The sequence below is a fragment of the Myotis nattereri genome (assembly GCF_964212035.1).
Source record: "Myotis nattereri genome assembly, chromosome: 14".
Taxonomy (NCBI): Eukaryota; Metazoa; Chordata; class Mammalia; order Chiroptera; family Vespertilionidae; genus Myotis; species Myotis nattereri.
Window position 1 is genome coordinate 57,085,105 of NC_138089.1, and position 27,182 is coordinate 57,112,286.

Sequence of the window (27,182 nt, forward strand, 5' to 3'; positions counted from 1 at the left end):
TGGAATCCGAAAGTAACCTTTACATTTTCTGGTGGCCATGGGGAGTCCCGGAAATGGCCTCTGTTACTGGGGTGAGTGCCAGGGGCTGTCTTCTACCCCACATTCCCGAATTAACGCAGATTAAGTGAGAAAAACATCAGGGAGCGCTATGGTGAAATCACAGACCAGCAAGTACCAGGACAAACAGTTTTTAAAGTGGTAACAGGGGTCGGTTAATTTGCATATGTCACAATTAGGCAGCCTATGGAGCCGGCCTGGAGTGGGAGGGAGACTGAGCTCAGCGCCCTTCCCGGGCGGCCACCACGCCCTCCTGCCCGCGGGGAAGGGACCCGGCCTGGCCAGCGCCTCTGGAAGCCGCGCAGAAGGCGGCCTCGGACACCCCCTTTTCCCGAGCAGCGGCGGGGACCCCGCCTCCTCTGGCCGCAGACGGCCGGGCCCACGTTTGCGCTGCGGAGAGTCCCGAGCATCCCGAGCCGTGACCACCCCGTCCCACGGGAGGGAGCGCAGGGAGGCGGCGCAGACGCGGGCGGAGCGGAGGCGCGAGCGGCAGGCGCGGGAGGCGCGGAGCGGAGCAGCCAAGCCGGTCCCGGTCCCGCGCCCGCGGCCACAGCAGCGCTGCTGGGACTCGGGGGCGTCCTCTCCCGCTCCCCGCTGGACCCGGGGACGTGCTCGGCGGACCAGGGGCCACCGGCGACGCAGGTGTGTCCTCGGCGGGCGGGAAGGTGGGCAGGTGTCTGGCTCGCCCGGGGTCGCCCAAAAGCCAACTCGGGGGGCGGATGCGCGGAGGCTCGGGGTCACTCCTGGGAGGGGGCGTCCCATGGTGGCCTCGGAGGTGCGAGACCAGGTTCCGTCCTGGCCCCGCAGCCATTCCCCGGGAGGGACCCCCCACTTCCCAGCCGAGCCCCTGGGGGAGAGGGGGCGTGGAGGCCGCCTTCAGACAGCTGGGTCCCCGGGGAGCGGGGAGGCGGCGGGTCCCTGATCCCTAGGCGCCCACTTTCTCCGCGGGGCCACCAGGAGGACCCGTGGGTGCCTCCAGCTTCCCCCCCGCGTCGCCCCCTGCCCTCCGGGAGGATTCCGGACCCCCCAGGACAGGACAGCCCTTGCGGGAGGCGGGGGGCGGGAGGGGGCAGGTCCAGCTGGGTTTGCAGTCAGTCCCGGCCTCGCCTGCCCCCTCCAGGGCCGACCCTCTGGGGAAGTGGGGCGCGGTACCCCACCGCCCTGTCCGCCTTCCAGGGCCCCTGGGGGTTCCGTAGGCCCTGCCAGCTTGAGGCGGGAGACCTGTGGGCAGGTGGTGGGGGGGAGAAACTGGAGGGGGAGGGGCTGGAGGTGCGGGGCGGAGGGCAGGCCTGGTGGTTGCCATGGCTCCCGGGACCGACTTGGGGCGCTGGAGATGCGGGTTGAGCCGCCCCTGCGCTGGGTGCCCCTCCCCCTGTCCTTTCTCTCTCTTCTCGCTCTTTTCCTCCCCCCACCCTTTTCCTGAGTGCGGGCAGCTGGGGCGGGTGCGGGCGCAGTGATTGATTCGGAGAGCGGGGCTGGGAGCGGGAGGCCGGCTCGCCTGCCCGCCTGCCCGCCACCCCGCAGACTGCGCCCCGCCGCCCGCCGCCCGCAGCCCCGCAGCCCCGCTCGCCTGCGGCTGTGCACGCTCGGTCCGGGGCCGGGACGCCCGCGAACGCCGCGGAGGCCACGCACGCGGTCCAGGTAACCGCGGGGGTCGCGCTGGAGGCGGGGAAGGCGTGCGGGAAGGCCGGGCGTGGAGCAGGGGTGCGGTGGCTCCTCAGGCCGGCGGGCGGGGACCGGCGGGTTCAGCCCCACCTGCTCTGCCTGCTGAGCCCCCGAGGGGCCCACAGAACCTGCCTGGGCCGCGGGGCAGGAGCTGCGCGGTCCGGGCTCCAGGACGCGGGGTGGAGGCAGTGGTGCTGGCGGTGCTTGGAGGTGGGCACCGGGGAGCCCCTGGGTGAGCCGGGCAGAGTCCCTCCGCGCCCACGTGGTCCCACTTCCTGCGCCCCCACCTGGCAGGTGCGGTGTGGCCTGAGCGACTTCAGGACCCCGCGCCTCTGGTTCCTCTTCCCAGCCCCGGGGTCATGTCCACACCTGCCTTCGGGCTGCTGCAGGACTGGAATGAGGGCATCCAAGTAGACAGTGGAGCATAATAGACGCTCCAAAGTGAGCGTTGGCTGCGGAGGCGGGTCCTGTTCCTGCTCCTGTTGGCTGTTCCTCGGTTTACTTAGCTGTGGTGCCTTCTCCTTCCCCGCTTGCCTATCATGCCAAACGCCTCTGGTTCCAGTCTCCTTGGGTATCAGGGATATGACTGTTACCAGGCGGGCCCAGCCCCCAAAGCTCTGGATTGCCGCCGCTGGGAAGCTATACACGGACCACTGCTGGCCAGGTTGGTTGTCCGTCCATGGATGGAGAGAGATGCTAGACGGCGATTTGGGGAAACGCAGGGACAAGGAAACCAAGTGGACTCGAGGCTGTGGATGTGAGACTTGGTGTTTCCTTGGCCACCTGCGGAGGTTGCAGTGGGTGTGTCTGAATTCCGTTCTCTGTGATACCTCCCCTGTGGCCTGTACCTGTGGCCTCCCCTGTGGCCTGTACCTGTGGCCTCCGTGGCAGCGTGGATCTGGGGTCTGGTGTGTGAGCCAGCTCTCCGTGTGCTTGCCTTCCGTGCTGCGGTAATAGCAGATCACGTGTGTGGTCACGCCTCACAAGCTCCTGAATACGGTGACCCAGTGGGTCTGGGCATGTCTGGCCGGTGTGAGGACTGGCGATGGCAGCCCTTAGAAATCTCTTTCCCCGCCTGTTTGTGCCCACTTCACGGCGGAAGGGCCAGGCTGTGGTGATGGATGTGTTTTCTGGACTGTTCTCTGCTCCACCTGTATTGATGGATTTTTTCCTTTCAGAAAAAGGCTAACCCGGCCGGTGTGGCTCAGTGGTTGAGTGTGGACCTATGAACCAGGAGGTCAGGGTTCGATTCCCCACCAGGGCACGTGCCCGGGTTGTGGGTTCGATCCCCAGTAGGAGGCGTGCAGGAGGCAGCCAACCTATGATTCCCTTTTATCATTGCTGTTTCTATCTCTCTCCCTTCCTTTTTAAAAATAAGGAAAAGAAATTAGAAGGCTGTGGAGGTTGCCTGCTTCCTCCTGGGTCTGTAGGTGCTCGTTATACACCCAAGGACGGACTGCCGGGCGGACAGGGCTGGCGTTGCAGTTGACGTTCCCTTTCCCTGTGTTCACGCATCCGGTGAACTGGTGTTACATCCTTTCTTTTAAAAACCACTTGTGAAAAGATAGGCATGTCTCCGATCTGAAGCTAGCAGAGCCCCACAGACTATAAAACAGACCCCACCCAGGAAGGTGGGAGGTTGTTGGGCCCAAAATTGCTTTGTGGAAATAATGAGGCCCATTCATTCTGATGAAGAATTGAGTCAGAGGAGTGATCAAGGCTGATTTTAGACCCTAACTGGTGTTTATCTCCTGAAGGAAACTTAAGTCATAGACGGGGGGCTGACGGCTCAGATTTGAAGGACGGGTGTCAGGGGGCCCTGTGAGCATCAGCTCAGAGTGTAGAGTTTGCCTTCGAGGGTGACGGCCTGTGACAACACCCCTCCCGCCAGTGCCTGTGTCATCATTAAAGGTGCCTTGAGGAATTAGCGTGACAGCCGGCCTGACATTCACACGGCCATTTACATAGCGTTTCCTGGGAGCGTTGGCATTTGCTGTTTCACTTGTTGGAAATTATTTTGGCCTTTGATTTATGATGGCCACCGTGCCATAGAGCCTACTATAGCTTAGAGACAAAAATTTAGCCTCACACTGCTTTGTGTTTCCCTAAATGTCCGAGCAGCCATGCGCATGGAAAGCTTGAGTTAGGCTACAGACAAAGGGGACAGGGGAAAGCTGTGACAGTTCTGGAGGTGTCAGTTCTGAACGCGGGACTGATTGGCCTGCCAAGGTGTGCTCGGAGCCCTCCATCTCTGCACTGGGTGTGTGTGTGGGGGGAGGGGAGCTGTCCTTAACGATGCCCCCTCTTATCTGATCCCATCCGTGTTCCCTGTGTTTTTATTTTCACACTCAGACCGAGAATACTGCATTTTCAATTATGGACATTTCGATTACAGCTTCATCCTAACTAATTCAGTCCGAAGAGAATGCAATTGTTATGGTGATTTACATACAATATGCTAAGTTAACACAGCTAATGAGGGAAAGCCCGCCAGTCCTATGCATTCCTAGAAAAACACTGTGCTAAGCATTCTTTCAAAGAAAAGATCCCATTATTCGCCAGCACTTTATGTCTACCTGCAAGGAGAACTGGCACGGAGCCATTTTCTCGGCTATTAAGGTGGAATCTCTCACATTGGCCATCACATGCCTCTCACCGCTCTTTTGGGGGTGGGGTGGGGGCAAGGATGGAAACAGGTCTCCATTTCATCAGATGTGGTGCTCTCTCCTTTCTCTGCATCCTATTGGAGGAAAGCATCTGTATTTTCTAATTTTGGGGGCTGGTTAACGCCTTAAACGTTACTAATTACTGCAGTTTATTTTTTGTGTGTCGCAGTAGAGTAGTTAGTTAATTATAGCCTTCTCATTAGCACCGTGCGGAGAATAATGAATTAACACATCCCTCGGATCAAAAAAACATCTAAGTTTATCTTCTGAGAATAAAAGTGTTATTGTGTTACCGAAAGTCACTATAATTTTCCCAAGAAGCAAATTGGTTGGAATCCTCTGGCTCTGGGATAGGAGCCCTGATGAATGAGGTGGCTGAGCACAGACGGGGAGTCGGGCTGCGGTTGCTTGGCAACCTAGCATTATTCTGCAGTTTCTTCTGGGATATTTATCCAGTAAACTAGAAAATTCTGTTTTGTTAACGAATGTTTTTTAGTCAGTGCACAAATAGACCATAACTAATTGAGATTTTATGTATTGTGCCTAAAAAATGGTCCTGCTTACCTTCCCATTGTGCTGAGATGACACAAATGCCAAGCATATTCTGTTTTCAGTTTTTTAGCATTTACTTTCTGTAAAAAAAAAAAAAAAAAAAAGGTTTATTTCATTTTCATATGAATTTGTCTCTACCAAGATATTACAACTTGTTTATCTCTTGGGAAGTCAAATTATTAGGAGTGTGTGTGTGTGTGTGTGTGTGTATATATTCACAATTTTTTCAGTAAGAGCCAGAAAGAGAATTTTAACTGAGAGGAAGTCTTCAAGAATCATGGTTTGCGGGTTGGAGTGACCATGGGGTGCTCAGGGAGGCATGGGCCTCCGTCCGCAGGTCGCCGGAGGACGATGACAGGGACGCTAATGCACTGAGCCTGGCAGATGGAGGGATGCCCGCTGTTCTTGGGCCCGGGTTCCTCTCGCCGCCCCGGGGAGGCTCCGGGCAGGAGCTCAGCAAAGCCGTGGCTGCCTGTCTTCTCAGCCTCCCCTCCCGCCTCCAGGGACTGCGCTCCATCTACACTTTCCCGACTCGGCCTATGAATTTTACTGCCCGCGTCGCAATTCCCTCCTCAGGTCGTAAAACCCTTCGGGCACATTCTACGCATCCCATAAACCCTGTGCTGTCCGCACAGCGGGAGACACAGGTGTGCGGGAGGTGCACTGGCTGCCCATGGGGCTGCGGGGCGGCACCCGAGTCCCCTAAGTCCTGTGTGGGTGGCCTTGGCTGGGTCAGGTGGCCTCTAAGACTGAGTTCTCCTAGGAAGTGAGGGATACTATTCAGACCCGGTGCGCGGGCATTACTGTGAGTGTGAAGTGGGCCCCTCTAGGTGGACAGCTTGGTGAATGTACTAAGCACTCAGTTAAATGCTGGCCTTTATTGATATAGTAGTTATCCTTCCATTCCATGCTGTGGATGGAGGGAGCGGGAGAGCGCACCTGAGCCTGCTGGGGTCCTGGTAATTCCTGCTGAAGGGCCCCCGCACCTCGAAAGCCTCAGGCCTGTGGACCGCGGTGATGGGCACGAAGCTCCAGCTGCCAAGGGCAGAGCAGAGTGGAGGATCCTGACGTCGGCTTCAGGGGCCTCTGCCCACTTCCCTTGGTCATCCTTCCTGCCCAGAGCGGGGTCAGCTGCAGCCTCCAAACGGCAGAACACACCTGTCCATTCCCTGTTACCTCTGCTTTCCTTTCGGAGATGAGGGGGTACAGCAGAGGGGACATGCACAGGGCATGATTCCACTTCTATGGCAACGGGCTTGTATGTTTAAAAATATGTTTTTATTGTTTTCAGAGAGGAAGGGAGAGGAAGAGAGAGAGAAACAGCAGTGATGAGACAGAGTCATTGATGGGCTGCCTCCTGCACACACCCCTACTGGGGATCGAGCCCATAACCTGGGCATGTGCCCTGACGGGGAATCAAACTGGGACCTCCTGGTTCATAGGCTGATGCTCAACCGCTGAGCCACACCAGCCGGGCTAACAGGCTTGTGGTTTTAGCTGAGGTTCTTCTCTAACAGAGCCTGTGCTGTGATGGAGGCTCCGATGGAGGGGGGGTGGGGCAGGCGTCCTGCTCTGGAAATGACACCTGTTCTCTGAGGACAAGTCTTCATTATCAGCTGTCAATTAAGATGCTGCTTCCGAGGGAAAAGCCATCCAACTGGATTCTAGGCATGGCCGATATACTTGGGGTTTTAGAAAGGTGTTCGATGTTTTGGTTTGAGGTATTTAGAAGCTAATGTTGATTCTCTTTTATGTGTGAAATGGAAATACCATTCTCAGGTCTCAGAGACTGCAATGACGCTGTTGTGTTGTAGAAGCGGGGGAGGAGGGGGCAGGGAAAATGCGCTTGCTCCCACTCCGGCCAGACCCGTTCTTGTGTCCTTGGACCCTAGGGGATCGGTGTGCTCTGAGCTTTTGTCTGACCCCTGCCTGTTTCTCCAGAGCATGGTGCCCGGGTTCCCAATCAATACGTTTTATTTTTCTGTTGTAAATTCAGAGACTTTCTGAACTTCTGTAAAAGGCATCTGGTGCACAATGAAGAATAATTCATCCGTTAAAATGTACTTTTTTAATCCTCACCCGAGGATATGTTGAGAGAGAGAGAGAGAGAGAGAGAGAGAGAGAGAGAAGAGAAATATCCATTGGTTGCCTCCCATATGAGCCCCGACCAGGATCAAACCCACAACCTCAGTATGTGCCCCGACTGGGAATCGAACCCATGACCTTTCAGTGCACAGGATGATGCTCAACCCACTGAGCCATCAGCTAGGGCTGGATTAAAATATTTAAGGAATTACTTGCAATGGCAAGAAATTTAAAAAAAATTGCCGGCAATGGTGAGCATACAAAAATAATCTCCGTGTTCACATCCGTAGATACGTCAGAACAGATAGCAGGCTGCTCGGGGCGGTTTGCTATTGCGCACCGATTTGAGATCTAAGCGAATGGATGAAAACAAAGCGCAAAGAAAGGAAGGTGTTTAGGCCCGACCTCGATCCCGCTCCGCTCTGTAACCTCCAGCCCCTCTCGGCGGAGCTCGATTTCAAAGGTCTCACAGACCGCGCTGGCCAGGCACGCAAGCTTCCGCTTGTAATTGATTTGGGCTGAATAGGTTTTGAACGCCATTGATGCACTCGAAATAAAGGACCAACAAAGAGCAGTTCAGGTGCAACACGGGAGCCTCTGCTAGTCAAGCTCACGTAAACTGGAATTGACCTTAACCGCCATCCCTTCCCGAAGCGCCGCGTCAGCCCAGTGAAGGCCGTCCGATTACTGGACGCTGACCTCCACGCACACACCCTCCCGTGGAGGACTGGTCACTGCCCCCTGTTTGCCTGTGTCCCCAGCTGGAAACTGGGGAGAGAACCGTGCACTGGGGCCTCCCGGTGGTCGTCGGAGGATTAATGAGCTAATAAGTGCTTTGAAGAGGAAAGTGCCAGCTATTATTATTACTAATAAAGCATTTTTCTCCCGTGCTGTTGGACAGCAGCCATTAAAAACCCATTATTGTCCTTAGCAATGAAGCCGTCTAGTTCCGCCCAGGATTCAGGCCTCATCCCTTCCACTCCCTGCGCCCCGCAGCCTCAGAGCTGATGGCAGGGACTGCGGGGTGTGTCCTCGCGTCCCAGGCTGGGGTCCTGCGATCGCCCTCAGGGAGGCCCATGGGGCTGCAGTCTGGTTCTGTGACCTGGAAGAGGAGGCAGTGCCCAGTCTAGTTTTTTTATTTATTTTATTTTTTTTTATTTTTTTTTGATATCAGGGAGAGAGAGAGAAACATCAATGATGAGAGAGGATCATTGATCAGCTGCCTCCTCCACACCCCACAACCCTGGCATGTGCCCTGACCAGGAATAGAACTGTGACCTCCTGGTTCATATGTCGATGCTCAACCACTAAAGCCACGCCAGCCAGGCCAGATGGGTTTTATTTCACTGGATTTACACCTCATTTCCTGCCCTTGAAGATGCACCTGGGATCCTTTTGGTTATTTAGTTCCATGAAGGAAGCGAGCTGATTCAGGTGGCTGTGTGTGCCCGGGTCTCTCCACTGGTCAGTGGGCCTCTTACAGGATGTCTCAGGGCCCTGGGAGCCCAAGCAAGACTGCAGCTCCGAAAGCTGGGGCCGGAGGCGCACTGACCGTGCCCTGTCATCCACTGTCCAGTGGTCAGAGGGCAGCCGGGTGCTGTCATCCAACCCCAATGGCATGCTCTAGTGGACAAGGGAGGGGGCATCGAGGAAAGAGTTGCCAGTGCATGGAGATATTAAACCCACTGCCACACCACGTGCCCCACATCACTGACCACAACGTGGGAACGGAGAGGAGGTGGGCAGACAGCCGCTGCCCGTGGGACACTCCCGTCTCCCCCAAGTGGCAGGGAGTGGACATCAGCGAGGAGGATTCGATTGCGAACAAGGGCAGGAACCTGGGTTGCCGGCCCTGGTCAGGGTGCGTGAGGGAGGCAACCAAATGATGTGTCTCTGTCTCTCCCCCTCCTTCCACTCTCTCTAAAAATCAATGGAACAGTGTCCTCAGGTGAGGATCAACAAAAAGCCCGAAGTGTTTGTGGGTGCAGATGCCCTGAGTCAGCTGTGGCTCCTGCGGAGGATGGGGGCTCATTAGCTCTCAGCACTCCTCCTCCCGGTGTTGGCCATGCATTTAGGAGGCGTGCAGCCTCCGTCCTCCCTAGAGCCCATCAGCCCCAAGGATGGCTGCTGGGGGTTCCTCAGACAACACATTGGGACCCTGCCTCTGGGCAAGGGCTGCTAACCAGGCCATTCTCACCCAGAACAGGAGCATTCTCCCAGTTCCGTTCCCCAGCCTGGCACTTGGCCCCAGATGCCACACCCAGCTTGCTTGCTTAGGGGCGTTGGTTTACAGAAATACCCTGATAGAGGCACGGAAGCTCACACCAGTTCCGCGGCGCAGAGAAACTGCAAGTCATCATCTTCTTTGTCCGTGTTTCCAGGAGGCCCGGTGGGCTGCTGGCTCGCCTGCAGTTGGCCGGTGCCATCTCAGCACCTCTGTGCTCCAGCTGCTGTGCCGAGCAGAAGCTGGGAGCCGCAGAGGGAGGGATGTTTAGAAGCTTGGCTTTCCCCCTTCAGTCCTGTGTGCATCGGGGAGGCAGCTGCCTTCTGTGCACCTGCTGAGTAATTTGGTTCCACCGGATTCCTGCTGGGGAAGAGCAGTGTCAGGAAACAAGACCTTTTGGGGGTCCCTGTGCCCCAGAAACAAGACAGAAGACAAGCCCGTGCCTCCCAATGAATTGTGTGCACATGTGTGCATGTGCATGTTTGTGTGTGTGTGCATGTGAGTATGTGCATCTTTGATGCATCTGTGTGTTTGCGCATTGTGTGTGCATGCGTGTGCGCATGCATGTGTGAACATGACACCTCTGTGCGTGCACATGCAGTGCGCATGTATGCATATGATGCACCTATGTATTGTGTGTGCATGTGCATTGTGTGTGTGTATGGCTCAATTCCAAGGAGTCATTCATTCACTCACCCAATATTATTGAGCTGCTCATAAATCCCAGGGCTGTGCTAAGCTTTAGGGTGGAGACGAGCTCCCCGCCCTCCCCCAGAGCACCCTGACTGAATGCCAGCCAGCAAATAAGCAAATAAACAAGTCCTCACGGGAAATAAACGGAGGTCTGCGGGAGAAGAACCTGAGAGTAGGAAGTGGCTTTCGGAAGGTTCTCGGAGGGGCTTAGCCTGAAGGGGAAGAAGGCAGGAGGGGTCCGGCCAGAGGAACAGGTCTGGGCAGCGGGAGCAGGGCGGACGGGCTGCAGGGGAAGAGGTTTGGGGTCTCTGGGACACACAGAAGGCCTGGCCTCCACGGTCCTCATGGGTGAGTCCTACAGGGGATGTTGGGGCAGATTGTGCAGGGCCTCCTGGTGCGGGGTGAAAACACGGGTTCCGGTTTATAAAAATGCCCTTTGCCACTGGGGGAGGGCGGATTGTGGTGAGCAGGTGCAGGCTTCCCGTGGGAGGTGCGGACCGCCTGGGCCTGGACTGGGCTGAGAGGGGATTTTGTCAGTGAGGCAGTGTATCCTTCCAGGAGGTGATGCGGTGCTTTGGGCGTAAGGAGCCACAGGAAGGCTCTGTAAGGAGGGTGTTCCCACAGCGGGGCAGAGGGAATGGGGGGCCAGCAGGCCAGAGGGAGGGGGGACCCCAGGACGGGCCTGCAGAGAGGACGCAGTGCAGTGGGCTGCCTGGGAGAGCGGCTCGCTGGGCCCCCAGCAGCTCACAGGTGGACGTTCCAGGTGAACAGCAGGCCGGTTGCGATGGGCGTGGTGCAGGGCATCAGACTGCCCTTCATTTGACCCTTCGAGTCAAACCACGGGTAACATCTCTGAAGTCTGAAAAGGAATATGCATTAGAGAGCCGCCCAGAAAGGTGCAGCCGGAATTAATTCTTAGCATAGCTTTTATTTTCTTTATAAGGACAGGTCATGAAGCAAACATGGCCTTAGCTGGTTTGGCTCAGTGGATAGAGTGTCGGCCTGTGGACCAAAGGGTCCCAGGTTCGATTTCCGTCAAGGGCACGTGCCTTGGGTACAGGCTCCTCCCCGGCCTGGGCCCTGGTCGGGGTGCATGCAGGAGGCAAGCAATCGATGTATTTCTCTCACATCGATGTTTCTCTGTCTTTCCCTCTCCCTTGCACTCTCCCTAAAAAACAATGGAGAAATATCCTTAGATGAGGATAAAAAATAATAGTAATAAAGCAAAGGTGAAAGCCGGTGCAGACACTAACACATTTTCTTATGCCCATGCACACACATGAGTGGTCATACACACACACACACACACACACACACACACACACACACCCCAGTATTATGTAGGAGCCAAACGATTGTGCTCCCTAGGTCACCTGAAATTCAGGGAGGAATAGCTGGAATAGTAACGAGGGGGCGACTCCCCCATCCGCCTTCTTTAAAAGCGGAGCCATTTCTGTGACTTCTTAGGGAACATCGTTTACCCTGTGGTGCGTGTGTTTTTATCTTCCCCCTCATTTTCCAAATGCTTCCTCCTCGCCCCAGTGCCTCGGAGACTCTTCAGTCGGGAGAGAGGCTTTCTGAGTCGATGTCACGTGGAGGAGTTTTGCAAACATAACAAGAAGGGCGTGTTAGTCCCTGTCAAAATATTTTCCTGTTTAAACCGGGCAATTTGGGGCAAAAGCTGAGATGCACGTCAGGTTAATTCATGCTTATTATTTCAGGCGAATAATTTCACCAGGAGCCCGCGTCGGTACATTCATGTTTGCGTCGCGCACGGAAGGAGCAGGAGGAGAAGAGGCCAGGGGTGCAAAGGGGCGTGAGTGCCCCTCACCAGCACCCAGGGGGACCCGCTCACCTAATAACACCCCCAGGTGCGCCTCTGTCACTGCTAAGTGGGCAGTCGTCCTGGAATCCAGTTTTCATATTTTTCTGCTTAACGGCTTTCATAGAAAAGCTATCTGAGCCTGGTCAGTGTGGCTCAGTGGTTGAGCATCGACCTATGAACCAGGAGGTCATGGTTGATTCCCACTCAGGGCACCTGCCCGGGTTGCCGGCTCAATCCCCAGTAGGGGGCCTGCAGGAGGCAGCCCATCCATGATTCTCATCATTGACGTTTATCTCTCTCTCTCCCTCTCCCTTTCTCTCTGAAATCAGTAAAAATATATTTTTTAAAAAAGCAATCTGAGAAGAAGCAGGGGGACAGGGAGGCTGTGTTACCCGGAAGGTAGATAGATGGGAGGCGGGTTGAGAACAGCCCCTGTGTGGGCAGCGTTTAGACACGCTCCAGGGATGTCTGCTGGGTCCTGGGGCTGATTGAGCGGGGGTGGGGGGGGGTGGGGGGGGAGCCTGTCCTTTCTCTGCCACCCTCAGTCGCTGTTACGTGAAAAGAAGGATGGAAGGGTGGGCACACATCACTTTGGAAGACAGTGTGTGATGTGTGCGGAGCCAGGACAGGAGATGCACCTGGGCGAGGCCGCAGGTGATGGGCAGCAGCCCTAGCTCGGCGGGCAGGATTCTGCGTGGCTTGGGTAGGTTCCGTCCGACGGGCACAGACCTGCCGGCTGCCTCGCTGCCAGGCCTCCCAGCCTTCCCGGCTCCCTGTCCTTAGGGCCTGGGCGTGCTTCCTCCTGTGTTTTCGTCTGTCCCCACGTTGCCCCATTTCCTACCTCGAGATTCCGGCACTTCGGCTTCGCAGGAGTGACTCACGGTATTCGCCAAAGGGCAGGACCCGGTCTGTGCTTGTCAGGGGGTGGTGAGCGCAGGCGGATCCCCTGTGCGCACCCGCCATCCGTCCTCACCAGCCGTCCTCACCTGCCGTCCCACCCTCGGGCCACACCACCCGGGAAGATGAGTGACAGCGCATCCCTCCCAGGCTCATTGCAGTTCATAGCTGATGTCCGTCAGCCTGTGGGTGGAGCGAGGGATCGATCCACCCGCTGCGTTTCCTTGGCACGCAGCTCTGCAGCGGAGGCGACAGCGCCCGAGTGGATTTGATCTGCAACAAGGTTGTTGTTGGGATTAACGAATCGGGACTCAGAAGGGGTTGAGACCCAATTTAATGATGTTCTGGGAATGCGTGGTTTTAACAGTACGGTCTTTGCTTCTTCGTGGGGATTTCAGGGCTGCGTGGGGAGACCCTCCAGCCCCCACCCAGGCAGCCAGCCTGCGCTGGGAGGCCATTCAGTCTAAGAGAGAAAGGCTTCCACCCCCAGGAAGACATTGGACTGTTTTTCTACTTTATGGTGCACAATGGTCTGCTTAGACTGCAGTGATGGCGAACCTATGACACACGTGTCAGAGGTGACACGCGAACTCATGTTTTCGGTTGATTTTTCTTTGTTAAATGGCATTTAAATATATAAAATAAATATCAAAAATAGAAGTCTTTGTTTTACTATGGTTGCAAAGATCAAAAAATTTCTATATGTGACACGGCACCAGAGTTAAGTTAGGGTTTTTCAAAATGCTGACACGCCGAGCTCAAAAGGTTCGCCATCACTGGTTTAGAGGTTAAATATTCAGCCAGACCCACACGTGTGACTATTGACATTTTTCCATGAACTCGGTTGTGTAAATGTACGTGTGTGTGTCTAACGGGCAATATTTTAAGATGATTATACCTAAGTGGATTATGCCTAAGTGGATACTTTATTTCTATTGATTATAATTTGCATAAATCGAGTGCACAGGGGACTGCGTGTCTGCTGGCGTGCAGGGTGGTGATAGGATTGTGAATGGCTCATTAGCCCAGGGGAGCCGGTGACCGAGGGCCGAGAGGGATTGCTATCAATCCGAGATCAAGTGGCATCTTTTCTGAGTGGATTTCTAAATCCCCTATTACTTTGCAATCAGCTCCGGGCATATTTTAGACGAGAGGTAGGCCGCCTCCCATTCCTGATGGGAGAGGAAATAGCGGATCTGACAGTGTGTGTGCCAGATATGGAAGGTAATGTCCACTAAGTGGACTCAAAATGCTCTTTTACGGAGAAAAAAGTGACTTAAATCTCTGTGTCTCATGGGACCTCGTTAGAGTCCTCCTCCAGGACTCTGTGCAGCTGATGTTACCCAGAATCCCACCACTCACACGCTGCAGGCCAGTGCGTGGACGCCGAAGGCCGGTGCGTGGACGCGGGATTAATGGTGCGGTTCTGGGGCCGTGCAGTGAGCATCGATTTCCCCATCAGCCCCGTGTGCGTTTCCTAAGGAGACGCTGCTTTGTGTTTTCAGGTGATGATACATTTCACTTTTTATTAATTATCATCTCTGCCCACATGGTTTATGCCTGATTCCATTCATTGAAATGCTTTCCTAATCTTTTTTTCCCTAATTGTTATGTCCTTCAGAAACTTCATTAATTTTGAGCACTGGTGTGTGAAAATGGCAGGAGGGAACGCCACTCACAAAGCTGTCTGACCAGCCATTCTCCCTGCGTCCATTGTCAGGTGCCACTCGCCTCTCCCCAGGACCCAGAGCACATCCGGGCACTCCCTTAGGTGCTTCCTGAATAGGTGATGCAGGAGTCACACGAGGGTCTGCCTTCTGCAAGGCAGAAGGATGGGCGTGTCCGAAGAGAGGGGGCCGGTCAGAGCTGAGCCCTTTTCCTAGACTCTGGAGAGCTTCGTGTTCCTGAAATAGTTGTGGACATGGGCAGGTGAGAGGAAGGGATTTTTTGCTTGAAATTTTCAGATAATTAGTTCAGCTCTAAGGTACAGTTTATCCACTTCTAGTGGGATTATAAAACACCTACTGAGATTTCAGGGGGATCCTTATAGCTGAGTTCAGACTATACTCTGTAACCTTCTAAGAAGTTTCCAGAAAACAGAAGATAATGTTGATTGGTCTGGCCGGCATGGCTCAGTGGTTGAGTGTTGACCTATGAACCAGGAGATCACTGTTTGATACCCAGTCAGGACACATGCCTGGGTTGTGGGCTCGATCCCCAGAGTGGGGCATGCAGGAGGCAGCCTATCAATGATTCTCTCTCGTTATTGATGTTTCTATCCCACTCTCCCTTCCTCTCTCTGAAATCAATAATATCCTATCTAATAAAAGAGAAACATGGTAATTAGCCGTACGTCCGCTACCCTTCCCATTGGCTAATCAGGGCGATATGCAAATTAACTGCCAGCCAAGATGGCAGCCGGCAGCCAGGCTACTGACACGAACAGGAGGCTTGCTTGCTTCAGTGACGGAGGACTCCAACGTTCCCCGCCTGCCACTGCTGGGCTCTGAGCTGCTAAGAAACATTGTTACAAATATAGAAGCTAAACAAAACCCCAGAAACCTGTTTTCAGTCAGCTGGGATCTCAGAGCTGGATTCGCAACAGTTTCAAATACAGAAAGTAAACAAAGCCAGAAACCTGCTTTCAGCAGCGAGGTCTCACAGCTAAAGCCGTCTCTCAGCTCCAGTGACAGCCATAAATCCAAGAATAAAAAAAAAAAAAAGGAAAAAAGGAGCGGTTGGGAGCTTCAGTCACCTGCCAGCCGGAAAACGGCCCTCAGCCCCTCACCCAGACTGGCCAGGCACCCCAGTGGGGACCCCCACCCTGAAGGGCGTGTGACTAGATGCAAACAGCCATCATCGCCTCATCCAGGCTGGCCAGGCACCCAAGCGGGACCCCCACCCTGATCCAGGATACCCTTCAGGGCAAACCAGCCAGCCCCCACCAATGCACCAGGCCTCTATCCTATATAGTAAAAGGGTAATATGCCTCCCAGCACCGGGATCAGTGGAGCCACAAGGCCTCCTGGCCCCTGGAGCAGCATGACAGGGGGCAGTGCCCAAACCCCCTGATCGCCCTGCGGCTCTGTGTGTGACAGGGGGCGGAGCCCTAACCCCCCTGATGGGCCCTGCTCTGTATGTGACGGGATGGCGCCGCAACCTCCCCATCAACCCTGCCTTGAGTGTGACAGGGGGCGGTGCCCCAACCCCCCAATCGGCCCTACCCTGAGCGTGACTGAGGGTGGCATCACAACCTCTTGATCCACCCTTCTTTGAGCCCGACCAGGGGCTGCACCTAGAGATTGGGCCTGCCCTCTGCCACCCGGGAGTGGGCCTAAGCCAGTAGGTCGTTATCTCCCAAGGGGTCCCAGACTGTGAGAGGGCACAAGTGGAGCTGAGGGACACCTCCCCACCGCCAGTGCACAAATTTTTGTGCACCGGGCCTCTAGTATATATATAAATATATATATAAAACTAAAAAAAATAATGTTGACTGCAATTTAGACTTTAATCTTTAAGCTTTTGCCTTGAGCTTGCAAATCCATGACCTGTCTGTGCCCCTCCCGCATCCAGATGTGATGGGGTAGAATTTTCCCCTCCCCACTGCTCTGTGGTCTGTCCAGGGTGGGACCTGGGCCCGGCTCAGGTTTCGCTGCTGTGGTTCAGTTTTGCTGTGCGTGGGTCCCCGTGCCTGCCCTGCACCCTGGGTTTCGGCAGTGTGAGGAGGCCCAGTGAGGAGCTGCAGGAAGTCAGGACAGACCCACACAGTGAGCCCGGTGATGTGACCGGCTGGCTGCTGTGGGAAAACCTCCCTGAGCACTTTGTTACCCCAGCTTCAAAGGGGCCTTGTTTGTGGAGGATCAAAGGGTCTCTTGCAGAATCAATTCAGAGCATTCAGCACCCACGGAGGGAGGAGAGCATGTCTGTGCTCCGGGTGAGCGGACCCTGTGGAGAGACAGGGAGGTGCTGCTCTCCGGCTGTGCCCCGCATTCCACAGAGGAGACCAGAGGCTGCACATGGATACGTCCCCGGACAGCTGTGTGCAGCCTCCCCGGGCCCTGGGTAGCCACCTGTGCCCATGGGAGAAACGGTTTCGCTTTCCCAGGGGAGGGCTGAGTTCGTTTTGTGTCATTTTATTTTTTAAATATATTTTTATTGATTTCAGAGTGGAAGGGAGAGGGAGAGAGAGATAGAAACATCAATAATGAGAGAGAATCATTGATCGGCTGCCTCCTGCAGGCCCCCGACGGGATCGAGCCTGTAACCCAGGCATGTGCCTTGAACTGGAAATTGAACCATGACCTCTTGGTTCACGGGTTGATGCTGAACCACTGAGTCACGCTGGCCAGGCTGGGAGTGTATCGGTAAACTATTTCCTATTCTCTATCGCCCTAAATATGTGGGTGTGATCCTCAGCTATACTTTCAGCTTACTTATTTAGCTTAATACAAATGTTGCTTTGATGAATATTTTTCAGAGCATCACTAATGATTTTTTACTCCCTTCACGTCAGAAATCTCTTTCTGATTGATTAGCTGACCCATTTTTGGCAGGAGGGGCGGTCAGGACACCACTGCTGGTCGACCAGAAGGTTGTGTGCTGAGTTCCCGTGTTCTCTCTCTCCCTGTGAGCGGCTGGGCACCTGCCCTGTGCTGAGCTCATGGGGAGGCTCTGCTGAGTCATGGTTCCGGGCTGCTCGTTGGAGGCTGTTACAAAGTATCAATCTGGTCTCTGAGGGACACAGTTATGTTTCTGTGTCATCCAGTTCCTAGAGCGCTTCACACAATTACTTTTACTGGGTCCCTATTAAGCTGTGTGAGAGGTATCATCATTTGCATATTTCCTTATACATTGTCACCTATAAGCATCGCATTTTATTAAATTAAAGTCAGAGTTAAGCAGTGAAAATTTAGAGTGTCAGGAGCTGTGGCCCACTTGGATTTTTGCACATCTCATGACGTCTCTTTAGCAGTTTCCGGTTTTTTTCAGTGATTAGAGGAACGCGTGCTCTTCCGATTAGCTATTTGTTTTCACAGTTTTACAAGCGAGGTGTTTGCACTTGGAATTTTTTTACAGAACAAAGTTTCCATTTGCTCGTGAGCACTTACAAAATAACAATTATTTTAGACATTATCTCTGCTTTTTAAAATCAAAACATTGTTTTCTTTTTTTCCAGTTGTATTTTTAATCCTCCCCCAGGGATTTTTTTTTTTTATTTTAGAGAGAGAGAGAGAAACATGGATATGAGAGAGAAGCATTGATTGGTTGCTTCCCGTTAGTATGCGCCCTAAAAGGGGATCCAACCTGCAACCTGTTGGTGTACAGGAGGATGCTCCAACCGGCTGAGCCACCCGGCCCGGGCACACCTCCCTGTCACACTCCGCAGGGACAAACAGGAGTCTCGGCTCCAGAGGGAGCCTGTGGCTTCCGGGAGGTGGGGCTGTCAGTGGTATAATTTGGGAGAGCGCCAGCCCCCTTGGGTGTCACAGGGGCTGGAGGCCAAGCTGTGAACTTGGCCACTATTGTGGCAGAAGCTTGGCTTCCAGGGTTGTCCTGATTCTGTAGCCCGGGGCCCTCCTTCCCCTGAGGACTCTGCTCCCACCAACCCCCTTACACTCCTGGCTCCTGGTACCTGGTTGCCCAGCACACTGGCCAGCAAACTTCTGAGACCCTGTCCTGCAGGAGATGAGCCATGTTGGCTCTGACTTCAGAGATGATCATCAGGATGCAATGTATCCTCGCTGGATGGTAGAGAACGTAGAAATTAGGCCATTTTCCCAAGGTAACACCCTTGGTGCGTGCCCATTCATTCAGGCAGGTGTGTATTGATGACCTGCCGTGCCACCTGCGGAGCTCAAAGCCCAGACGCTGGGAGCCTGAGGGGCCAGCTGTGGTTGGTCAGTCCAGGTCCTCCCAGGCCGCCATCTGTAGACAGGGAGGGGCTCCTGAGGGGTGTGCTGTTTCTCCTTGATGTTCGCAGGTAGTGAAATCTCGACCCTCCTCCTGTTACACGCTCTGAGCGCACTCCCCGAAACTGTCTCGCCCTTCCTGAAGTTACTTACTTCTTTAACACGTATGACTGATCTTAGCAATCGAATTCTGTTGTGTGAGATTTGCCTCCGTTTATGTCTGAGGGTTCTCCCCTCTCCCAACCACAGCCTAAGATTGTAGAAAATGCAGTTCTATCACCTGGCGTGTAGCCTTCAAGGTTTTCTTTGTTTTGATCTGTTCTTTGTATTCATCTTCCACATTAAAGATTCTAGTCTTCCCTGCGTGAGTCTGGTGACCCAGCATCTTGCGTGTTTTAATTGCCTTCTCTGTTCCTCCTTCACAGCCATCATCAGAGACATTCTTCTTGTCACCGTAGACGTTTGAGGCAAAATGAAACTCTAAAGGGTGTGGTTGTCCCTGGGAGTTAGAAGGCTGTCCCCTCTCACGTCATCTCACTTGAGCCCCAGGAGCTGGGCTGCAGGGTCGGCCAATCTCATTTGCAACCACCACGTGCACACATTTCATGTTTTCTGTTCTTGCTGAGTGACAGCTGTCCCACGTGGCGGGTGCTGGATGCCACAGACGCTGGCCATCTCCGGGTCCTCTGCTCAAGAGAACAACTCAGGAAACACAGTCCGACCCACGCATCGCCACCGGGAGGGTCAGGGGCCATGTTAAATGCTGACCGGGCATTGCCAGTCATCCATAAACAATTCCGTTTGTATTAATACTGCAAATAATACCAGAGTCAGAGTAGCTGAAATGGGCCTGGAAGGCGGTCGCTAAGCAAAGTGGATGGGTGCAGTGAGGGGAGTGCCACTCGGTCGGTTGGAAAGCAGTGGGGGCCGTTCTGAGGTGGGGGGGGGTTGGGGGGGGCGGGAGTTTTGTGTTTCGGTGAGTTGGCGTGAGGCTCTCCCCAGAGGCCTCCCAATCTGTCTGCAACTTTTTGGCAGGAGCTTTTGGAATAAGGCCAAAGGGATTGTCCAACTGCACGGAAAGGAAGTGAGCAGCTCGCTGTGTTAGCCGGTCTTCTTTTCTTGGGGCCAAAGAGACTGTAGCTTTCTGCATCCTTTTACATCATCATTTCTACCAGAATGAGTTAGAATTGCTGGGTGGAATTGAGTGGTTTGGCTGATACTCATTAAATCAGGAGAACTGGCACATGGGAAGTCTTTGCTTTATTTCTACCGTCGGCGTCTCCATAGAAAAAATCTCAGGTGGACAGAAGTGCATTCCTGGGGTGGCCTCTGAAACAGGCTTTGGAGATGAGAGCCAATCCTCCAATCGCCTGCGGTTGGCAGTAAAAGGATCGTGTGTGTCTGTGTGTTGGTGGAAACACTTTCTTCATTTCACAAGTTGCTTTTGAAAAGATGGGCGCTTAGTGGGGAGACACCTGGGTGGGAGGTGGCTACTGGAGCTAAAAGCGCGGATATCCTTTCTTCCTTCCTCTTGGCCATTGCACAAATACACCAGACCAGCTTTATCCCCTTGTCCCAGCATTAATCATGCCTGTCCATTTTGGGTGTTTACACCTTTAAATATTTATGAGCTGCTGTGTCCTTTATTGTTGTTTACCCGCTCCGGGCGCTGGGACGCCTTGCTCTCCTTCCGCAGCCAGCACTCCCTTCCCTTCCTCATTCTCCTGCCTGGTCTTTGGATTGCCTCCAGTTTGCATACATAATTTGGGGATTGAGGTGCCAAAAATATAGTCATTTTCAACTGGAGTCTTGTTGAAGTCGCTTTCACTCGAATCTCATACCCAAATAACTTGGATTTCTGAGGCCTGGAAACTCAGCGAGGCCCCCCCGGGGAAGCTGAGATACACAGAGAGGGCGTCAAAAAGCTGCAGGTGGGTTGCAGGTCCCCAGGGAAGCAGCATCTGGACTGGAGAGATCTCCGAAGGAGCGCGATTCGGGCAGTTCTGATTTCAGCCTCGGTCTGGGGTTGCTGTGAAGCTCTCTGTGGTCACAAGCAGCCTCCTGGTTGTTAAGACTCGGGTAGGATTGGGTTCAGTCCTCACAGCCACTCTCTACATTTTTATGTACTTTTTCTTCCTTTGCGATTTCAGAAGGTAGAGTCCTTTATCAGTAGGAAAACAGTTGCCATCAGGTTCCAGAGAAGAGACGGACGTTACATTGTTGCCAGTGGGAGTGGGTTCATGTCGAAGGAGGGCATCCGGGACCTGTGCCCGGGAGGCCATGACTTGGGAAGATTTATTTGTGACGTCAGATGCACTATCAAAGGAGTGCCCCTGGGTACCCAACATGTCCTCTCCGTCTGTCCCACCGTGGAAAAAGCCCAATCTTGCCTTCATCAGGCCCAGAGATTCTGTGCCCTGCCAAGGCCAGGCCGGCGCAGCTTTTCTCCCCATCCGGCCAGCTGAGCCTGTGTTCCTGGCCGTGCTGGGGCCGGCTCTGTGCCCAGGACCACACTCAGAGCCCGCCCGTCTGCCGTGGGCCCCGGCGGCCACTGCGAGTAGGTCCACATGGCTGCTGCAGAGAGAACAGGCGAGCAAAAGGGGTGAGTGTGTGATACCCAGAGAGAGACAAGTGATCACCACCCCCCCTTTCTCGTTCTATCCCTTCCTCGTGGTTCTCTGGGGAGTGTGTGAACCTGACCTTCCCGGTGAAGCAGGCTTATGCTCCCTGGTTGATTACGCTTAATAATACCTGATTCCCTTTGCTCCCTCCCTTTATTAATATTGAGCTACCCACACTAACAAAACGACCATTAAAATATTACAGAGAGACACTGAAACCCAGCAAACCTTGGGTGGTCTTTTTAATAAACTCACCCTTTGGATCTGATATTTAAAAAGGGCTTTTCAAGTAACAACTTGACAGCTGGCAAAAATAAAATGCCCGTAAAATTACGTAACACGACCAAAGAAATGACTCAGAGTAAGATCCAGTGAAGGGAGAAGATTTTGTTTCCTCAACCAAGTGCCATTTGTGCCCTAAGACATCCACATTGGGAAAAACACCACATGTGACATGGACACAAACCACAGGCTGCTCCCCCAACAGCAGAATTGATTGAGGCCTCGGAGAGGAAGTAAAACATGAAATACATCTCTGCGCTCACCGGCCCGACCCAGGAGGGGGGGCAGGCGCCTCTTGGAGCCGCTGTGATGAGATGAGCGGGGAATTAAGAGATAAATCAAAGGATCCCATCAAAGCTCCCGTCCTCGGTCATAAACGCTCCCGCCGTGGAAGGAGGCCTCGTGCACAGAGATCAAAGCTGAGCGCCTCGCCAAGCACCCCGGATTCCCTGCTCGGAAAACCAGGAGCAGGGAGAACGCGGAGGAAACACATCAGAGCTACTCGGAGCCGCACACAGCACCATCTCCCTTTCTCAAGGGCAGCGTGCTCCATCAGAGAAACCGAAGGAATCGTGTTGGCGCTTTGACGGAGAGCTCGAGTTCTACCTTCAAGCAGGGAGGGTGGCCCCCTGGGCTCGGTCGCTTATTGCAGACACACACGAGGCTGCCTCCCGGTGGTCAGCCCTTCCACGTCGATAGTGAGGTTCTCTTCACATCTGCAAAGAGCAGGGATAGGGGTTCACATGGAGAAAAGATGGTGTCTCGCATGTAGCTGGGTCAGAGGCTTCCGTCCGAGTTCATGGGCATGTTGTTAACGTCTCCTTACTCAGTGCATCAGCCCTCGTGGGAGGTTTGCTGCTTCCGTTCCCTTTGTGAGCGTGGCCGGTCCCCGAGCTGTGCACAGCGACCCCGTCCTCTGTACTCTTCTGTCATTCACACGTATGTTATTGGTGACATTTTCAACCCGCGCCGTGGATAAAATGGCAGTGAAAGGAAAATAAATCTTAGCAATAACGGTCCAGTTGTCTAGTACAGGATGTTTCCTTCCTTTGTAAAAATTAAACCTTTAAAAAAAATGTTCATTCATTCAAAAATTGTTTTTGTTTAACTGTTGTGAGCGCCTCAGCTGAGAGTATAACAACAAACAAAAAAGAGACCCAGTTTTTACCCTCCTAAAGCTTACAGTCTCATAGGGCCGAGACCTATTGGTCGGATTGTCACTCAAACAATGTCACATTGCTTCTCTAAGTGCCAGAGTGGGGAGTTACACAGAGATTGGACTTGTGGAGGTCACCGAATGCTTCTCAGAGGAACTGCTGCCTGGTCAGAGATAGGAAGTAACTGGACAGGAAGGAGGCATCTGATTAGACATTTTTCTCAGGAGTGAGTGGGTGGTGGTGGAAGATCAGTCCAGCTACAGGCAGAGGACAGGGCCGTAGGTAGTGTACTGATTCAGAGAATGGATTTTAGCACCAGGAAAATTAGAAATCTGGCAACTTCTCATTTGAGAATGCTGGACAAATTGGACAACCTCTTTGAACCTCAAGCTGTTGACAGTAATCCTTATCATAGAATTTCCCTGATAAATGTTAGCTATGTCATCACTATCATCATCATTACCACCACTGTCACCATCACCATTATTATCATCACAGCCATCATCACCATCGTTTATCATCATCACCACCATCATCATCACAATATCACCATTATTACCATCACTGTTATTATCACAACCATCATCACCATCATCATATCATCACCATTGCCACCATTATCTTCATTATCACCATCGTCATTATCACCACCACCATCACCGCCATCATCATCACCATTATCACCATCACCATCACCATAATCTTCATTAACATCACCATCACTACATCATCATCATCATCATAACCATCATTATCACGACCATCATCATCATCACCACCATCACCATGATCACCATCACCTTGGGATCCAGCACTGATTTTAGGCTTATCATTTCCTTACTTTGAGTTTCAACTTCGTACTTTTATAAAATGGAGGTGTTGGATTAAGTGATTTCAAGATTCCTTTCTGCTGTAACGTTCCATAGTTTCCCATGCAAATCTAACCCTGGACACTTTAGCTCAGATGGGAAGCCTGTCTGATGCAGGCTAGGGGAAGTGTTGCTTTTGGGGAAATGCTTTGAAAACAAGCACAGTTCTGCTTTTTAGCGGCTTTTCTTCTATTTTTAAAATTACATTTTAGAAGTTTCTGTTATCTTAGATTACAGTTTATAGCACGTATTTCTTCTGCTAAGAAGCCTTTAAAGTGCTGCCGTGGGACGGTTAATTTCCCATTATGGTTAGTTTCTCAGATTCTTCCTTTTGTAATTGTCACATTTTTACAGTCCTGTTTAAAATGAATTTATTTTTCCAACTAAAGATGTCAAGCTGAGTTGGAAATTGAAATCCAAGCACTGTAAAATCAAATGATAAGAATGTGGCTTCGGGCGAAGTTTGCAACCACCACAACCTCTAGAAAGATCACTACAAAAATGTTTCCTTTTTTTTCTTATAAAATCCGTAAGAACACCTCCGAGATTCTTTTGGTCAAAATAAAATTGCATAACATTTCTAAACCTAGTCAAGGGAAACCGACCTACACCTTGTTATTTGTTTTAATAGTTTAATATTTTGTTTGATTGCCTCATCTTTACTCTGTTTATACTTCACTGAAATTACTATTGTTTCAGCTTTACAAAGTCTGCTTTTGACTAGAGTACATGAAACAATTTAATCTCTTTTTAGTGCCACAGATAGGAGAAAGAAGACATACGTTTCATATACAAGATGTCCCAAAGAAATGTATGCACACTTGAATAGCCGATAGCTCCATTTTGAAAATGAAATGTAGTTTAATAAACACGTAGGTCTTTGCGCCCTAGTCTTGTCCTCAGTAAAGCGGAGGGGGTGGTACAGAGTTTATTTTTAACAGGGACAATGACACCCTGTGTTATATTCGATATGTGGTGACAGCTCAGGCACTGTGGCCAGCAAACGAGCCAGGCGGGGCCAGGGCGGCCTGGCCGAAGTTTGGGTGCCAGCTTTGTTTGTGGGCCAGTGAGTTCCCCTCGATGGTGTCAGGTTTATTTGGGTTCCTGAGACCAATGAACAGAGTCCAGGAGTGCCCCCCCTTCAGCCACTCCGACTCCTCCCACATTGGCTGCTTACAGACACCATCCAGGTCCTGAAACGGACGCTCCACTGGGACGGGGACTGGCGGCGCCCCTTCCTCAGCTCCTGGGAAACCCCACCGCCCCGTGGGCACCCAGTCACTGCGGGTGAGCGAGGGCCCGTGAGTGGCGCTGGAGTTTCGTTTCTTCCCATGCTGTTCACAGGCCCTTTCACTCCCAACCTCCTCGCTGGCTTCCAGCTGGGAGGGAGCCGCAGAAAGCCCTTGTTTTCGGGAAAAGGATGTTCTGAGCTGTGAGTTGTGACTTGGTCGATTGTGTGTCAAACAATCTCTTTGTCAGAGGCCAGTGTTCCAGTGGCTGTGAATCAGAGGCAGCGGGAGATTCCGAGAAAGTCCTGTCATCCCGGGCCTTTCAGACACTGAAGTGACCATTGTGCCACATGGCCTCTCCGTCGGGGTCATCCTGTGACCCTTAGCGGTCAGGGGCTCTGGTCACTGAGACGCAGCAGGGAGCTGTGCCATCCTATGTGTGTGCATGATAGCTACTGTGTATGTAAGCACTGTGTGTGGTACCTGGTGTGTGTGTGTGTGTGTGTGTGTGTGTGTGTGTGATAACTAATGTGTATGTAATCACTGTGTGTGTGGTAACTGGTGTGTGATAACGTGTGTGTGTGTGATAACTAATATGTATGTAATCACTGTGTGTGTGGTAACTGGTGTGTGATAACGTGTGTGTGTGTGATAACTAATGTGTATGTAATCACTGCGTGTGGTAACTGGTGTGTGATAACGTGTGTGTGTGTGATAACTAATGTGTATGTAATCACTGCGTGTGGTAACTGGTGTGTGATAACGTGTGTGTGTGTGATAACTAATGTGTATGTAATCACTGTGTGTGGTAACTGGTGTGTGTGTGTGATAACGTGTGTGTGTGATAACTAATGTGTATGTAATCACTGAGTGTGTGGTAACTGGTGTGTGTGTGTGTGTGATAACGTGTGTGTGTGATAACTAATATGTATGTAATCACTGTGTGTGGTAACTGGTGTATGATAAAGTGTGTGTGTGTGATAACTAATGTGTATGTAATCACTGTGTGTGTGGTAACTGGTGTGTGTGTGTGTGTGTGTGTGTGTGATAACTAATGTGTATGTAATCACTGTGTGTGTGGTAACTGGTGTGTGTGTGTGTGATAACGTGTGTGTGTGATAACTAATATGTATGTAATCACTGTGTGTGGTAACTGGTGTGTGATAACGTGTGTGTGTGTGATAACTAATATGTATGTAATCACTGTGTGTGGTAACTGGTGTGTGATAACGTGTGTGTGTGTGATAACTAATGTGTATGTAATCACTGTGTGTGTGGTAACTGGTGTGTGTGTGTGTGTGTGTGTGTGTGTGTGTGTGATAACTAATGTGTATGTAATCACTGTGTGTGTGGTAACTGGTGTATGATAACGTGTGTGTGTGTGATAACTAATGTGTATGTAATCACTGTGTGTGTGGTAACTGGTGTGTGTGTGTGTGTGTGTGTGTGTGTGTGTGTGATAACTAATGTGTATGTAATCACTGTGTGTGTGGTAACTGGTGTATGATAACGTGTGTGTGTGATAACTAATGTGTATGTAATCACTGTGTGTGTGGTAACTGGTGTGTGTGTGTGTGTGTGTGTGATAACTAATGTGTATGTAATCACTGTGTGTGGTAACGTGTCTGTGTGTGTGATAACGTGTGTATGATAACTCTGGGTGTGTGTAATAACTGGTGTGTGAATATGTAACTGGTGTGGGTGTGGGTAACTGGTGTATGTCTGTGTATCTAACTGGTGTATGTGTGTGATAACTGGGTACGTATATGTGTATGATAACTGGTGTATGTATGTGTGTGTGTAACTGGTGTGTGTAACTGGTGTGTGGGTGGTAACTGCTATATGTGCATGTGTGTGTGGTAATTGTGTATGTGATAAAACTGTTGTGTGTGTGTAACTGGTGTATGTATGTGTGTGATAACTGGTGTGTGTGTGTAACTGGTGTATGTATGTGTGTGTGATAACTGGTGTGTGTGTGTAACTGGTGTATGTATGTGTGTGTGATAACTGGTGTGTGTGTGTAACTGGTGTATGTATGTGTGTGGAACTGGGTGTGGGGGTAACTGGAGTCTGAGGGTGTGTGTGCCTCCTCAGCAAGGTGTGTGCTCAGGTACCGAGAAGCCTAGCGCTCCTAGGGCTGACATCAGCGTCCGTGTGGACGGCATCACTGCCTTTGGCAGGTTTGGCAGGTCAGGTTTTGGGTCTGGGAAACCCCTCACTTCTCCATCTGAATTAACAGTGACTGCTTCTCCGATGCCTCCATCTCGGCTCACGGAGGGCTCCCAGGAACCTCTGCTCAGACAGCGGGCCCGGCCACCCTCCTGGCTGATAAAACGGGGGCAGGGCAGCGGGAGACAAAAGCATTAGGACAGCTAATGGTTCTAAATGAAATCATCTTCTCAGACTTCCCCTCGTGGCGCCGCGGCGAGACCAGCAGCCCTCGGAGTCAGC

General features: G+C 52.4%; 1 protein-coding gene across 1 annotated transcript in view; it reads left to right on the forward strand.

Annotated features, from left to right (window-relative positions):
- The first annotated feature begins 522 nt into the window (after positions 1 to 522).
- The window catches only part of CHL1 (cell adhesion molecule L1 like), a 102,569-nt gene continuing 75,909 nt past the window's right edge, over positions 523 to 27,182 (forward strand). Inside the window, exon 1 of the mRNA XM_081106268.1 lies at positions 523 to 699. The gene's annotated coding sequence lies outside the window, so the exon portion shown is untranslated. The remainder of the gene's footprint in view (positions 700 to 27,182) is intronic.